This window comes from Cyrtonyx montezumae, unplaced genomic scaffold (genome assembly GCF_038088225.1).
Source record: "Cyrtonyx montezumae isolate F1298 unplaced genomic scaffold, pur_monq_1.0 scaffold_31, whole genome shotgun sequence".
NCBI lineage: Eukaryota > Metazoa > Chordata > Aves > Galliformes > Odontophoridae > Cyrtonyx > Cyrtonyx montezumae.
Window position 1 is genome coordinate 1,260,001 of NW_027072036.1, and position 15,355 is coordinate 1,275,355.

The following is a 15,355-nucleotide window of genomic DNA, read 5'->3' on the forward strand; positions in this document are numbered from 1 at the left end:
TCTGGCACTGCTGCTTTTTCTGTAATCACTGTGGAAACTGTTATGCTTGGGGGTTCTTCAAGGAAACTCTGTAAGTACTTCTAGGGAGAAATGTATTAAGCAAGTGGCTGTGATACAGGTTTCATAAGGGCTCCCTTTTCTTGGGGGCTGGAATGGACCCAGTGCTGGTGGCATCGAGCCACCTCCAGCTGGTTCCTGGATCAGAATCTGGGGATCAAATTGTACTCCTCCTCTGTTTGTACTTCACATACTGGGGGGCTGTTATCCCTCTGACCTGGTCTAGAGGCTGCATTGTGCCACTGCTGCAGGAACTGAAACGATGGAACACATGAGGTCACCTTGCCCAGCAGCCCACCTCTGGAGGATGCTACAAGCCTTGCAATAAATACTTGGACCACGGGACAAACCTATTCTAGTCTGTGCACTCATGGTCATTCTTGTTAACGACTTATTCACAAACAAAACCAAACCATCACATGCCAGAAATTGCACATATCAGATAAATTGGCCCTGTTTCCACAGCTTTAGGGAACTTATCATTGAAAGCAAAACTCAGAGGAAAAGTGCATGTATAGGGGAAGAGAAAAGGTTGGCAGTGGGGAAAGAGAAAAGGGCAGGCAGTGGGGCTTGCTAGCTCCCCTGTGCTGTGTTTTATTAGTGGTGTTTAAGAGTGCTGTTTTTCACTCTTGCTTTGTGGAAGGGCTGATACCGGAAAGAGGAAAGGAGGTTTTGTCTGTGCTATACATATTTGATGTTTTACAAGCATGCATTTTAATGATTACCTTAATAAGTTACTCAAACCCTCCTCTCACTTTATTTTGGATCTCTGGAGGCATTCTGTTTGCTTAACGCTCCTAAAGTCTTTACGGTGTTCAGCAGAGATTTATTACTATTGATTATATGGCACCCAGGACAGAGTCGTGTAGCGGTATGCAGGAATGATGGTCCTTCCAGGAGCACTTCACCCACCATTGGTCTGGTTAACAGCGGAGCAGAGAACACAAAATGGACAGATCCGTCCAATTTGATGACCTCATCAATTAATTATTAACTGAGCTTTTAATTTTGCATCTATCATTCTTATTCTGTCTCCCCTGCCTTTCCAGAGTAGTCGTGTGGGGAGGAAAAGCATCACAAGATACTTCTGGAGGGGGTTTAGCTTTGGTTGGAGCAGAGATGTTCTGCATGTTAACCCCTCAGACTCCAGAGAGGTGCTGCTATCTGCTTTTCAGAGCTTCTTCATTTTAAGCCTAAAAAGCTGTGTTCTTCCCAATACTGTGAGCTATAGGGCAGGTGATGGTGTAAATCCATCCTGGCCTTGGTGATGCTACTGATGTAAGTCTCTTTTTCCTCCATTTCACAGTGGCTAGGGACAGAGAGAAGTTGCCCCAGTTTTTCTTAGCAGTCTGCAGTCCCTCACAGTTTGTCATGGAAAGTGCTTTTGCTGCTTCAGAGCTTCCAGCAGATGTTTGCAGGTGCCAGTAGTGCAGGTTTTTTTTTGCTCAATGCATGGGCAGCTGAGCATGTTTGGTTTTGGTTTTGGACTCTTTACCACTTTTTTGAAGGATCAAGATTGATCTCAGCTGGTGGTGGGACACTGAGATTTTTGGGATAGTGTCCCGAACCAGATAGTTTGGTGCTATGGAGCATCAGCTTCATGGATGTTCCCTTGCTCGGCTGTGTTGTTTGGCTCATAGATTGAGGATCACAGTGTCCATACTCTCACGGGGTAGACTTTCTTCATCCCTTTCATCTATTGAACCTCTGCATCCTTTCGTAAATGGATCCTGCAATATCTCAGTGAGCCAAACCAAACAGCATGATCCATGGCTGGACTTCAGCTGTTTCTGATAAGACAGTAGTGCCAGGAATGGCCCCACAGGGTCCCCATACAGGAAAGAACCTTAAATTACCAAACCTCTCACCATAAATTTTTTTTTGTGCTCCCCCTCTTTCAGATCTATGGCATTTTATTGATGAACCAGGCTTGTCGACTCCAAAGAACCACTTTTCAACCTATTTGGTGCTGTGGAGAGAGCTGATGGGAATCGCCACAATAAAATTTTAATTAAATGCCAGGCAATAATTTGCAGTGAATAAAATGTGGTACCTGCAGTACATCTGTTCAGAAACCCAGAGGGCCATTAGTGACTTTGAGAACAAGGAAAAAGACACAGGTCCACTTACCTTGTTTCTTATTCTCTCATTCCGGGGCCGTGAGACCTATTATGTTTAATATTTCATAGCAGTGCATTGTTGCCATCCTTCCTGTGAGTCATTTTTCTACAAGAAACCCTCCCTTGCAGTGCTATTTAACCCCTTTAGGTGGCTGCAAGGCGGATTACAAGGCTTCTACAGCAAGGTTGTGCTTTGCACACAACCAGTGTATTGCTGTGCAGTGCCAGGAAGCAAATTTGCTTTCATAGGCAGCCACCTTCACTCATAGGGTCAGGTACAGACTTTCCCAAATCACCTGGAGTGATCACTAGGTCTGAAGCTCTGTCCCATGCTGTGCTCCCTTTGTACGGTATTTTTCCCTGTGTCTGAACCTACTGGAGCCCATCGTGGAGATGGTGGTGAAGATCTCCATTCTGAGAATCAGCATTTCCAACCCAACAGTGCAGGGAGCTTTGTCTTGAGAGGCTCCAGGTGATGGGTTGACTCTTGGCCCAGAGTTTTCCCACTGTTTGTTAAGCTCTGCCCTTTCTCAGCTTTGCCCCGTCCTATGAAGCCCTGTGTGACTGTATGGGGACCTCTGCACTTCTCACATTCTTGCAGCTGTGTCTTCCCCTAAAGCATCTCCAGTGGATTTGCTATATGAGACGCCAAGTTCTTTTCCAGGTTTGAGTTTAAGAGAATGGCTCGCTGGTGGTTTTTGTGAATTCCTCATATTTTCTCTAGGTTTCTGACCTAGGAACCTGGAAATCAGTAACCTGCAGTTATATGTTGTTTTTCTGTCTTTCAGTAGAGCTCCTGCTATGCAACCTTATAGGTTTGTGGCCAAAAATACATGTAAGTTTCATTTAAATAACAGTTGTGGAAACTTTCTATGGAAAGAAGGCACACCCCCCCAAAAAAAAAAAAAAGCCCCTGAAAGATCAAAGTAATTGCCTTACAGAAAGACTTCCTTTTACTGCACTGTTTTCCGTTTACATCAGCCGGTTGTCTCCTTTGAGTTGTGCCGTTGTGGTTCTTCGGTGTGTCATCCAGTAAAGTACAGCAGAACTTTTGTGCACAGAAGAAAATTGTTATTTTTTTCTCTGTCATAAAGAAAACTAATAACCAACCAACTAACCAGCCCAGGTTTGCTCTGTACGGATAGGGTCTTGTGACGTGAGAGGAACAGAATAATGCCTATCAGCCCTGAGTGTGGTGCTGAAGGTCACACTTTCGTGTTGTCCTGCACATGGGAAGGTTTCACTCGCGATAATTGCCTACACGATGGAGACCAAAATTCTGCAAGGAGAATGTTTAATTTTTTACTCTCTTTCCTGTCACTGATTTTTGTCTCAAGTCCCACAGACTGCTGGTTCAATCTCAGTTCATAGTCTCGCCCCACTTCCTTTGATTCATCAAAGTGCTTTTGCTCTGCAGAAATATCAGAAAGCACAAACCCATGCCTCTCTGTGCTTCTTTGTTCATCCTTTATGATGAAGGCAATGGTCATGCTTTTTAATGCCTTGAAAAACTTCTAGAACACCATACTGAAGGAAAATAAAATCAACAAGCACCAGAGATGTGCCACATAAATCATTTTCTTGTTGTTGATAGGGCTGAGTGAAGGATGTGGGAATAGCTGGAGGAGCTGCTGTAGACTCTATGTCGTGCTTGACAGTGGAAGATTTCTTTTGAGAACATTGCATTTTAAGCGTGTTCACAAAACCTGAGAGAGGGGAGTGGGCTCATGATTTCCCACGGGTCTTCAAGTGAAGCCATGGTCATAGCTGCACTACCTGGTGAAGTCTGATCTGTCTGTGTCACCTCTAGGGAGTGTATCTTACCTTTTCACAGCACTTTTTCCTTGAACACACATGATATGAGCTGAAGTAGCTCAGTAGATGACAAAGACAAGTCCTGATGGTCTTGGTCATACAAAGTACCTGAAAGTTCATAGCTCAATTGATAATGAGCGACCTGAATCAAAATCCCTTCCAAACCAGCTATTATATGGTTCTTGATTCTATGACCTTGCAAGAACATGGAACCTAGTAAGGTCAGAGGCTTATATTTGGAGGGGAATCCAGAGAAACTTCCTTCTCAGCTGCTTATCACTGATTTCAGAACTCCATATGTTGCTCGACTTTTTTTTTCCACTTTTTCCTGCTTGCTGGTGGCTTGCAAGATCGTTTGTTAGAAATGCACCTCGCTTACCTCAGCTTCGTGCTATTACACGACTTCTTGCTTCCCCTCTAGGAATGTGAAAATAAATGGTGAGGATGGATTTGTAAGAGGTGCATGGAAAACCAACTAGGGGAGATAACTCTGCATTTCCCAGAGCAGGGATCAGTGCTCAGGGGCAGACTGGTTTCTCCTGGGATCAACACCTCCCCACGGGTGGAGGGTGTTAGCCCGAGTCAGCAGTGTGGTCAGCCCATCATTACTTTAATTCCCTACAAGATGACAAGAAAGTCCTTGTTAGACATGATCTTAATCTTGACACTGATGTTAATTAGCCCTGATTCATTGTTAGAAGAGTACAGAGCCAGGCAGGAAATGAGCAAAAAGCATTACTGGGGGGAAAAATCTCTGATTTCACACTTCAGGGTGTGGGGAGGAGAAGCTTTGAAGTTGCTGTGTTCTTGCTGCAGTATAATATATTAACATTTTGGTTTTGGCTCATGAAGTACTCTTTTCCCTCACCCTCAGAAGCATCGGATGTAATTAAGCTCAGAAGCAATGGTTCTTTCCAGCTCTTTCCTGTCAGCTGGGTGAAATAGCACAGAAATGGTGGATTTTTTTAATGTTAAGTTTTTCTTCTTAGTGGAGGAACAGCAGCTACAGAAATCCACTAACTCAGGGCTGTGTCACCCCTGAGAAGTGGAGCATCGCTAGTTCTTGTTCACTGCTGCTGCACCAAGACCTGAGGTGCTTTCAGTTTCTCATTTAATGGGCAGCTTCGTGACCTGTGCATCTGCTCGGGATGCAGCACTGCTGGGGCTGATGAGATGTCCCACCAGCAGCAGCATAGAGCTACAGCTCTGTCAGAAGGCAGTGCTAAATGATTGGTGATGGCCGTGAGCCATTGCAGAGGAAGTTTGCAGACATCTCTGTGCTGGAGCAGTTGTGTGATATACAAAGCTGCTTTCAACCTCAAATAGAGATTTTTTTTCAGCTTTTGCAGTTATTTTTTTTCCTACATTTTGCAAGCGTTTATTTAACACAGAAACAAGGCCCTTCCCTGCATGAAGGTACCTGACTTGGGGCAGGTGGAGCAGTAACCTCCTGGCACTGATGGAAGTGCCATTCTCTTCCAGAAACAGAGGAAGGGCACTGGAGCTTCGACCCTCCCCTGGCTCAGTGAGGGCAGTGTGGCAGGGATATGAATTTTTAATCTATGTTCAAACTGCTTGCACAGTGTCATTGCCTGGAGATAGAAAGCACGTGTCCTCATTAGAGAGGGTGATAAAAGCTACTTTATCTCAAGTGTCCGGGCTGCTGCTTTTTGTTGTTGTTTTCTTTTTTTTTTATTTCCCTTTTTTCCTTTTAATCTGATATCCTGTGTTCACAACCCAGATGCCTCCCAGTTCAGATTGATGTGGTTTATCAGTGAAAACATATCTGTTTCTTAGGATGCTTCCCAGCTAAACTGGGATAAAACCTGGAGCTTGATCTGTTTAAGTGTTTATGCATCAGCAAGGCACGAGGCCAGTTGTTATTCCCATGGCATTTTGATGGTTCTTTGTGACTAGAGATGCCCTAGGGATGATTTAGTGATAGAGGAGCAACATGGCAGCAGGAAGATGCAAGCCCCTTCCCCGAGCTGCTGAGCAACCTGCCAGGTTGTGGGAGGTTCAGAACAACTGCTAGAAGTGCTTGCATCCGTCACCCAACCCCTCCCTCCAGCCCCATCCCATTCTGTGCAGGTTACTCCTCAGGAGTAATCAGTGCTTTTGGCATTCATATTGCAGTCTTTCACCTGTGAACAAATATTTTGCATGCTGTGTGGGAAGGCAGGTTTGTTCAAAGATGTGAATAGTGTGATATCCTATTGCGTACAGCCACGAGCAAGGCATATGTGGATATTCAAGCAAGACCTCTGCTGAGCGTACTTTAATATTTCCCAAGAGTCTTTTTGAGATTGTACTGCTCTCAGTCTGTGCTTTTGTGGCCTCTCATCATTCTTGCTGTCTACACTGGGACTTGCTTTACAATTCTATTGAGATGCAGTGTCTGGTATCAGGACTTTAATAGTGCTCCCCTCTGTGTATCTGGTGAGCAGTATCCCTCTCTGTGCTTGGTCATACAGCAGCAGCCCAATAGTGTCCAGCTCTGGTTCTGTCAGTGATCCTTTGGGATCCTGAGATCCTTTTCCTAAAAATAAATAAATAATAATAACAAGATCCTTGCAGGTTCCTAGTTATTTCCCTTGGCTTGTCATTGATTATTCCTGCCTTAGTACTGTTCACCCGTCATTCCTGAATTGTCTTTTTCTTTTTTCTCTTTATTTTTTTTTCCAGACCATTTCTACTCCTTACCAAGACCATTTTGAATCCTAATCCTGGCTTCCGAAGTACTTGCAGCCCGTCTCAGCCTGGTAACAGCCGCACTTTTAGTAAGCATACCATGTTCCATCATTGCAACCCATTCTGATAACAGTGAGTCATGCTGGACCTAGGACAGTCCCCAGGACACCCATGTCCAGCCCTGTAAGAGGTACAAAAAGCAACGAGGCTCCATTGGATGATGAGACTGGTGTCCCAGTGCGAGAGATGTTATCAGCCCCTTTCAAGTTTTGTCATGAGAAATATGTTCATTTCCCATGCAGTGCTTGAACAGTGTGGGTTTTGTGCAGGGCTGGGAAGCTGAAAGAGCAGACGATCTGAATTGTCGCAGAATCAGCAAGTTGGCTTTCTCCTGAGTGTTTGTTGCATTTCTTTTTTTTTTTTCTCCTGCCTTCTGTATGGAAAACCCACCTTCTGTTCACAGCCCTTTTGTGCAGCAGGCAGTTGGTGGTTGAAGAGCCGCAGTGCTGGTGGTGGCAAACGTGTTCGAGAAACTTTTAGATGTTGTGCTGAGGAACATGGTTTAGTGGGAAATATTGAACAGTTGGACTGGATGATCTTAGAAATCATTTCCAACCTCGGTGAATCTATGATTTTATGACTGGTGATACTCCAGGGTTTATGGATTTCCATGGAGTCTCATAAACTGAGCTTCATAGACCAAAATTGTGTTTACAGAGGAAAGGGGCAGAGCCAGATGGTGCCCACAGAGACCAAAAAGTGGGTGCACAGCCACTGCGTATGACCCTGTAGCAGTCAGAGTTCAACTAATCAGAAATTAAAACAGAAGCAGTGGAGGGAGCCCAAAGGTGATTAGCAGTAAAATGAACTCAGGCAAGAGGCAGTGTCTTGTTTCCTTGCAAGGGAAGAGCATAGAGCTGGGTTTTGCTGTTAGCCACACCTCAGTGTATGTGTTTGTCAGAGCAGCTCTTGGTTTCATACTTCACCTCCTCCATGACATCTGCTGTTTCTGGGAATTTAAGTTGGAACAGCTCTTGTCTTTCATCTCTGACTTCATAGATATGATGTGAATAAGGATTTCCAGCCCTTGTATCATAGGCTCAGAATTATTGCTTGCGTGCTGCAAAGAAGGAAACTGAGGCACAGAAGGGCAGCACTTGCATTAAGCTCATAGAGTCAGCTTGGATGAGAAATGCTGATTTCTTGTCCGCTCCTCTGTGATCTGTGTCTTACCCAAAGTTACAAGAACTTGAGAAGAAATGGAGTTCTGTGAACACAGACTTGCAATGTGGTCTTTTCAAGGACACTAACTACGTAAAACTGATTTACTATGGAAGAAGCAGCCTTAAATATCCCTGTAGAGAGGACATAATGTGAATGATTTTGTGTTTATTCATTGCATTTCACTGAGTGGATGAAATCTCTACTGACTGTAATTGAATTATGTTTGGATGTGCTATGTAGCATGGTGGTGTTAAAAGCAGGTGCTCAAAGGGATTTCTTTCTGGAGAGGGGAAAAAACTGCTTACTGTAGCAGTCAATGATTCCTACCACTGCAGTAACCCTAATCAGATTAATTATGGTTCATTTATCTGTCTGGCTTTTATTTATAAAAGCAACATGTCTAAAGAGTTTTGTTCAAAACCTCTAAGAGTTTCAGTAATATTTTAGGTTTCTTTCACGTGGTGCAGTGCATCAGTCTTGGCTGGTTGGGCTTTGATGAAGAATGGCATTGCCTCCAGCACTTAAACCCAGAAAAGATGGTTCTCCAACATACATCTGCCACTGTCCCTGTCCAGAGGTGGCTCTGCTACCCCCGTGCAATGTCCTCACCCAAGGTTCTTCTCTCTTGCTGCTCCTTTTTTCAACACTTGTACCAAATCTCCCCTTTTGGCAGCATCCTGGTTCTGCTTTTGATCTCCTGGTAGGACCCAGACCACTGTCTGCATTGCATCCTTGCCCCATCTCACACGTGGCTTTTTCTTTCTGTAATTTTCCACTGGTGTGTGTCACCAAAAATCATTGCTATTCTCACTTGCATAAGGCACTCACTTTTCCTGTCTCTCTCTCTCTCTCTTTTTTTTAATGCTTCTTTCTTTTGCTATTTTCCATCTCTGAAGAGCTGTTTAGATTTTCACAAAACCAAACTGTAGGGCATTGCATATGTGCTTGCCCATATGTATCTGCTTAGAGCAAAAGTTGCAGAACAGCATCGAACAAATGAGGCAATTTTCCATCAGATTCATCCCTCTGTTTTCCTTTTGTATTTATTCACCACTCAAAAATGAACATTTCAGCCAAAATACCAAGATGACTTTGGGTTTCTGTAAGCCTGAACACAAGACCTTTTTCCCCACCCTGTTACAGTGCTCTTTCTCTCTGTCAGTTAAATGGGAAGGTTTCAACTCCTGTTTTCCCTTTCATTTTAATTCAGCTCTTCTTGTCTTGCTTGGCTTCACTGCTCCATGAGCCTCTGTTGTTTTTGAAGTATATCCTCTGCATTTCGTCTGGATCCAACAGTGTCTCTATTGATGAATTTTCCATTTTTCATGGAAAGGCAAAGAGCACAAGAAGGCACCACTTGGATGGGAATTTGGCTTTGGCAGAGATCAGATGATCCATAGTGGGTCTTGGTAGACACCTGAGTAAGGATGTGCTCAGCTCCCTGTCCCAGGAGCGAGCTGGAGCAGGCACCCTCCATGTCAGAGGTGCACACTTGTTGTATTTTCAGCTTTTCCCGGCGCATGCTGTGAAGTGCCTCTGCACAGCAACGTGTCACCTTTATGTCAGCCTTCACCAAAACACAGAGATGATGTTTTAAACAAGGTAATAACACTCTATTTTAAGCTGCTTCTAAAAATAAAGTCCCACACAAGCTGGCACTGTGACAGCAGTGTTTTGTAGTCGAATAGTGGCTGTTTTCTTGGGATGATTCATAGAAAGAAGATGAGCTTTACTAGTTTTACCCCAGGGTGAGGCTACATTGGTGAGTTGCTGATTGTCGTTGAGAAGATTGCATTAGATCTACAGTAGCTGGCTTTTCCCTTAGGGCTGAAGTGTCATGTTGAACACTGGATGAGCTTTCTAAGCTTTCTTTCTTGTAGGTGTTTGGTAGCTAACACAACGCATTCCGTACATGAAGAGCATCCTACAGTGCTTTTGAGAGTTGATGCCTTTGTCACATTCAATGACAAATAATGGCCAAGGGTAGTAATGAGGAGAGAGATTTTTTTACTCTGGGAAACAAGGTGGAGATTTAAAACTTATTGCATGAGCTCAGAGCTACAGGGGAGAAGTGCAAGAGCCAACAGTATGAAGTGAGGTGGAGGGAAGCATTACAGAGATATCTAGAGAGCAAGAGATGACTCTGCACTCCCATGGTGTCATCAGATATCTCAGCATCTGGGGTGGGAGCAGCTTCTCTGCTGGAGTGCATCGGGCAGGCTCATTCTCCTTTTAATGTTAAGAAGAATCTTTGTTGTGCTACATCATTGCTCCTCCTTGCCCAGCCAGCCATCCCAACACCTCTCAGAGAAACCTCTTGTCTCTTGCCCAATGCAAATACATGTCATCTCCTGAAGTTGGTGCGCTCCAGAGATGATTGAGGTGAATGAGAGACATGGAGAAGGGGCCAAAGGTATCCAAGGATCAGGAATGTCTCAAGTCCCTTTAACAGACCACTGAGATGCCCATAGATGTGGTGGATTATCCCATCCTTGGAGACACCCGAGTTCAACTTGGACCCTGATGGAGCTGTAGGTGTCCCTGTTCATTGCTGTAGGTGGGATCAGATGACCTTTAAAATTCCCTTCCAACTCAGACAATTCTATGAGACCAATGCCAATAACCATGAGTTTCTGACATCTATGAGGGTGGTGTGACCTCAAAGTGGTCATCTTGAAGTCAAGTGTCTTCGAAACACTTGATATCTCAGGAATGGTCATCTCTGGTCTACCACTTTCAAGACAGCGATACAAATACCAGCCGTGCTGAAGGCAGCGTGTGTGAACCTTCACCTCCTCATCTTCTCCTATGAATATGCCACTCAGACCTTGTTGGCACCTCCAGGATCCTTGTCACCACGCTGGGCTCCAGGCAGCTTTAACCAGCAGCACGCTGCACCAAAGCAGCTGGCAATTCTGTTGCCTTCCTGGAAGAAGCAGAAAGACTTCAGCACAGTATTGAAAGGAAAGGTTGCTGAATGGGAAGTGGTAGGAAAGTATCGCTGCTTGCTCACAGCGTGCTTCTTTAGAATGGAAAAAGAAGCTTATCATGATGAAGGAGGCAAAACATTTGGGTGCAGCTCTGCTGTCAGCTTGTCACACAATGCTTCTTCAGGATCCTGTGTTTGCTGCTGTAATAGGGGAATGATAATTTATTATTTCTGTGAAATCAAGGATTTGCCTGGTATTGCCTTTGGCTTCTCAATAAAATTATCAAGTCTTGAACTGGCAGTTGGGATAGGAGCAGTGGGTTGAATTGGGCCTAATTCTGATCCTATTTACTGTGCATTTTGGGAGTGGCTGCCTCAAAGACAGCATTCACCCTGGAGCAAAAAAACCCAACAGTTAAAGCAAGTTAGAATTGTTATCAAATGAAGAGTGTGCACAGCGGGACATGAGCTGAGGCTGAGCAGTGTTTTTACTTACAAGGACAAGGCTTTTTAACTGGGTGTTTCGTTCATTTGTCATCATTAAGAAAATGACAGTTGGAGTGAAAATTAAATACTCAGAGGAAAATAAAACGACATCACAAACCAGCAGCCCTTCAGCTGACGATTAGATCTGCCCTGATTAGTGCTACAGTGCAGCCCTTTCAGCCCTTTTGTCCCAAGGAGGGAAAGAGATCATCTGTGGAACTTCAAAGCTGATGATGATGATGATGAGCAAGCAAAAGGATAAAATCACTGAAAAGAAGAGCCCTGATCTCACCTGCCTGATCTCACCTGTCTGTAATGAAATTAAAGGCTTTCCCCCCAGTATTGCTCTGTCTGGTGTTGAAGCAGCTCTGGGAGTGGGGACGCCTCAGTGCTGCCACTGAAGAGTTAATCACAACATAATCTCCTCCTTCTCTCTCCGAGAGGAGTTTCTCCGTGGCAGCCCGCAGGGCCGTTGGGTAAGATGCGTGATTGTGTGTTCTGGCAACCACTTTGCAATGTGAAATAAACACCCTTCCCCATAATAGCCTTCATTGAGCATTGTGCCTGGGAACCCATCGTGACACACGGCGGCACAGGGCCGGGGAGCTTCCTCCTTCCACAGCTCAGCAAAATATTTATACAGTGTCTTCGGGTAAAGCAGTGCCTCTGTGCCGTGGGGTGAGCTGTTCTCAGTGCCTGTCCCTGCCCCGAGTCCATCCTGAAATAGTGAGTGCATCTCGGCTCTGTTCAGTCTGTCAGCCCAGATGGAACCAGCATCGCTTCCCTGTTAAGTTTACTTTTTAAATTGCTATAATAGCCCTGCAGAGTTCTTGTTGCTTTAGGTAACTGGAACACAACTTTAAAAACATTGGCACATAGAGCACTGGTCCTCGGGACACACGCTGGGGAGCTGGGAGGGGAATTGCGGAGCTGGTGGTTGTAGAGTGTTCAGCTTGGGGTCCTGGGTGCTCTGTGGTTATTAGGCCTGGCAGTTCCTAAGGAAAAAAATAAAAAGACCTTTTTATATCTATATTTTTTTCATTGTAGTACTTAAGAATAACATTTTTCCAAATCTTGGTGCTGCAGAAAAAGAAAAGTATTTGTTGTTGGTGGAATGTCAGCTGGTTTGCAAAGAATAGAAATGCCTTTTTCTTTCCTGATGACCGTCAACACCATAAGGTCTCAATGGCCAGAGAAAATTACAATGGTTTCTGGCTCCTGACCATTGCTGCTCATCAAAAGCTGTCCCACAGTGTCACAGTCAGCCCTGCAGACCACAGAACCAGTTGCAGCTAGTTAGCTTGCGCTCAATGTATAGAAGGCTGATTGAGAAGAAGTGCATTTCCAAGAATTCTCTGTGTTTTGGTTTGTGTAAGGTCTAAAATTTGAAGTATGTTTCTCTTGCCCCACGCAGATCTCAAATAGTAATTGTAGGTGGGGAATTACAACATATATGGCTGGTTTTAGGGAGGGCACGTGGAGATCTGTTCTTGACCTTGTGACAGACAGGGTATTTCTCATTGAAGGGCAAAACCAACAAAAAAACAACCAAACAAAAAAACCCTATTCTGCAATTTTATTGATGTTCTTTGGGCCATGAAGCCAGACTAGAAAACAGGAACAGAGTCTTAGCAGAGTAGTTGGTCAGTGGAGCATTTCCCCTGAGAACCACTTTGTCTACCGTCATTTGCAGTCTTTACATCAGGGCTGGTTTTGCTTTTTGTAAGGGATACTGAGGGTCAAAGACAGGTAATAGTCTTGATTCAGATATGTCAGAGAGTTCTCTGGCCTGTGCTGAGCACTTAGTGAGACTCTTTCTTTTATCTTGCTGTCTTCTGATCTTTATATTTGAGGGTCTCTGAAGACCCCATGAGATCATGGCATCACCTTTTGAAAATCGAATTTGTAATCTTCCTGGAAACATTCATTCCAAGGAAATCAAAGACCTCAAATGTGATGCAGTCATTTTCCTGAAACGATCTCTCTGTAGTAGCATTTATGTTTTTTTTCTGTTTTGTCTAGAACTAAGAATAGGAGTTCCCAAAACAAATGCTGCACTCACCGCACACCAGTTCATTGCTGTTACGATAGCCCACGTAGCCTCCACTGGTCACAGTGTTTAGTTTGTGAGCTGTTCAGAGCCTAACTGTGAAGACAAACAAGCTCTTGTGGAACTATCACGCGGTGTATTTTTAATTTAACACTTTTGCATCCAGGCTTGAACTCCCTCCTTCTTGGATGATGTTTTGTTTTGTTTTGTTTTTCCTTAGGCCCTCTTAACGTTCAGGTTTGGTTCTAAGAACACCACTTGAATTTTGCTGTAGGAAGGAACGACATCTTCAGATGTGACTTTTAGGAAAGGGAAGAGAAAAAAATACACTTCTGTCTTATCAGCAGTGCAGTCATACCACTCATCTACCCGAGCATCTTTTCCGTTACAAGAGCAGGGCCATATTTTTATAAATCTCCCACACGGTCCTGTTCCTTGTGAATGAACACAGAAAACTGTAAAAGGCAAATCTTGCGAGGCACAAAGCCAAAGTCAACGTTTCAGGTTCCTTAGAAGAGGACTCCTACCCATATGGCCAATGAGTTGCTTGGGGCACCTCTCCAATGAAGAAAGGCTGAAGGAGGTGGGCCTGTATTTGGAGGTGTGCTCTGAGATTCTTGCTGGGTGCTGCAGCTGAGGAGCAGAGGAGTGAGGCTCCTGGGTGGCCCATGACCAACATCAAGATGCTGAGGGAAACCTCAGCTCTAGTCCTTTCATGGCTTGCTCTTGCAAATGTTGCAGCGTTGTTGACCTGTACTGGGGCTGCTGTGGCTGGTGGCTTGACTGGGTGTTTCTGACCATGTCACTCACTCTATTTAAAGCTGTGAACTCTTCCTCCAGCCCCGACCTCACTGTTGGCTATGTTAAGAGATGACCCTAATGAGATGTGACTAGAGCCATCTGTTCAGGGGCAAGCAGAAACCTCACCCAGCACCTTTTCCTGAACCTGTCCCCAATCGTTTTATGCCTATGCTGCTATAACTGTCCTACTCAGACAAAAGTCAGCCTCTGTTGCCTGCTGTCTAAAGCTTGCAAAGATAGCAGCCATAAAACAGACCCGCACCAGCAGACAAAGATCAAGGCCTGTAGCTATTCTTTCCTACCTACTAATGCTAGGCATAAAGCAGGATGGCTGGCCCTTCAGCAATGTGTTGTTTCTTCTTCTTCATCTTTTTTTAAAAAACAGAAGCAAAAACCCTGTCCAAAAAAGGCTGGAGGCAATTCCAGAACTTGTCTGATCTGCAAACATTGCTTGGCACACTGAAGTGGAGGCAGAGACAGAAGTCTTGTTACAATGCTTGGTGCTTCGAAATGGGATAGTTCTAATACATATTTCTATGGACCCAGCAAAAATAACTTGTCATAAATAATAGAAACTACCTTTAGTAAAGGTGGAGGTAGCCATGGCTATCATTCAGTGGTGTTCTAGCAGAAAAGTTGCTGCTTAGAGGCTCAGTGCTATGCTTTGGGGGTGAAATTTTGCAAGACATTCTTGCTGCTCCTGATGCTCCAGGAGAACTTATTGCAACCCTAGTGTAAAGCTGACTAGGTCTGGCAGAAGTGTCTGACAAACACCAGGGTATCAGCACTGCCACAGACATCTCTTGATATTTCTCATGATGAATTGGAATAGACAATGTTGGCAGGATATCCATTTTGCCAACCATCACAGGTTTTGTTTTTATTTTAATTTTATTTTATTTATTTTTAGTTTTGTTTTTAGCAGCCACTTGATCTAAAGTTTAGATGTGGAGTGTGTTGTGGAATTTGACAGAGGATTTCTTGCTTACGCTAAAATAATGAGGGCTTTTTGTGATCTCTTGATCTATAGGAGTCTATAGCAGCTTAACCTATAGGAGATTTCTTCTTGGGCACTTTTTTTTGGGGGGGGGGAATTCTTCCTCTTGAGGCTTTACAAGGCAGAAGATTTTCGGATTAGTAGCTGAGATAATTCTTGGATCTAGAATCTCTGTTCATTTAAGA

The 15,355-nt window shown here is 44.2% G+C and overlaps 1 protein-coding gene across 10 annotated transcripts in view; it reads left to right on the plus strand.

Annotated features, from left to right (window-relative positions):
• Window positions 1-15,355, plus strand: part of HIVEP3 (HIVEP zinc finger 3) — a 213,788-nt gene that overhangs the window by 127,961 nt on the left and 70,472 nt on the right. For 5 of the 10 annotated variants that reach the window (XM_065744398.1, XM_065744399.1, XM_065744396.1 and 2 more), the window contains one exon: window positions 6,678-6,772. The exons of 3 other annotated variants lie outside the window; for them this stretch is intronic. The gene's annotated coding sequence lies outside the window, so the exon portion shown is untranslated. 2 more of the 10 variants (XM_065744401.1, XM_065744406.1) reach the window with 1 other exon arrangement.